Source organism: Cygnus olor, chromosome 4, assembly GCF_009769625.2.
Source record: "Cygnus olor isolate bCygOlo1 chromosome 4, bCygOlo1.pri.v2, whole genome shotgun sequence".
Taxonomy (NCBI): Eukaryota; Metazoa; Chordata; class Aves; order Anseriformes; family Anatidae; genus Cygnus; species Cygnus olor.
In genome coordinates this window covers 77,279,568-77,281,220 of record NC_049172.1, presented here as the reverse complement: position 1 = coordinate 77,281,220, position 1,653 = coordinate 77,279,568, and positions in this window count along the sequence as shown.

Sequence of the window (1,653 nt, the reverse complement as noted above, 5' to 3'; positions counted from 1 at the left end):
AGGGGCCGAGGCCGCCGAGCAGCTGGGGGGCTGCGGGGAGCTGGGGGGCACCCTCGGCCCTCTCCCCTCGACGCCTGCAGGCACGGCTGCCCCACAGATCTCTCATGTATCCATCCCCCCCACGCACATTTCTCCCTGGGTTTGTGCCGCTCTTTACACCCACAGACATCTCGGCCGTGTCCCTGCAGCCCTCTGTCCCTGCCTGCCCGTGTGTCTGTCCTGCCTGTCTGTCTGTCCGTGCCTCCAGCCTCCCCATCCTTTCACAGCCCCGTTTCCCCCAGCCCCATGGCCGGCCCCGATCCCTGCTCTCCAGCTGAGGGTTTTGGCCGGGGCACACCGCGGTGTCCCCTGGCCCCGAGAGCAGGGGGCAGCCAGGCACTGTGCCACCTCTGCGCGGCCACCGCCGTGGCACTGCCCGGGGCCAGCCTGGCCCTGCCAAAAGGGCATCAAACCATGGGGGGGGGCTGCACGGAGGGGTGAGGATGAGCGGGGCTGGGCGAGCCGTGCCCGGCAGTGCTGGTGTTGGTGGCACGCACCGCGTGCTGCTCGCCCGCAGCCCTGCGCAGAGCGCACCGCTCAGACTGCTGCCTGCGTCGGGGGACTCATCCTGCTGGCTGCGGACAAGGGGTGCTGGGCTGCTGGGTGGTGCCCCTGGTGTGTGGGCTGTCCGTCCGTCTGTCTGTCCCGCGCACCTACTGATGCACACCTGCATCCATCCCTCTCCCTGCTCACCGCACACATTTCCCCTGCCCGCGCGCACACGCGTTTATCTGCCCCTTTGCTGCCCGTGTCCCCTCGGTGCCTGAGTCGCCGGCCCCAGTTTGGGAACTGGGAGGAGCCCAGAAGGTGCTGGGCAGTGGGCAGTGCCCAGACCCCCCCAGTGCCCTGCGCGTGCCTCGCCACGGGCTCCCAGACAGGCCGTGGGTGCACATACACACGTGCGTGTGCATTGCATCCCGCTTCTTGCACAAGGGCACCTCTCCGGGGCAGCGGGTTCCAGGGCTGTGGGGGCACGGGGCCTGGCTGTGCCCCCACTGCCAGGGGGTCTCAGCCCCCCCCCCCGGAGCCGGGAAGCTGCTGGAGGGAGGGGAAGAGGAGGGGAAGAGAGGGGCGGAGGGGGCTACGCCTGTGTTTGCTTCCCTGGCTCCCCGTCAAGGGATGAGGTAGCGCTTTCCGGCGATTGAGGAAGGGCCCAGAGCGGTGCCGCGCTGCCGCAGGAAGCACGGGAGGAGAGCGCAGCACCGGGGGCCAGCACCGGTCCCCGGCCAGGGCACAAAGCTCACGCTGTGCCCGGGTGGAAAAGCAAAACGGGGGCAGGCCAGGCTGGGCGTCCCCCACGCGGGCACCCCCTGCTGCTTTTGGGCTGGCTCCGCACCCCCCCTCCCTCCCCGCAGCCCCTGGGCACGCAGCCCCGTCCAGTTTGCTCCTCTGGGCACACACACAGCCCAGTTCACCCAGTTTATTTGCTCCTTTGGACACACTCACAGCCCAGCTCACCCAGTTTGATCCTCTGGACATGCTCACAGCCCAGTTCACCCAGTTTGTTCACTCCTCTGGACATGCTCACAGCCCAGTTCACCCAGTTTGCTCCTCCAGAGGCCGGCAGTGCCAGCCTGGGTGGGCAAAGCAGAGCTGGCCCTTCCTGTGCCGGGT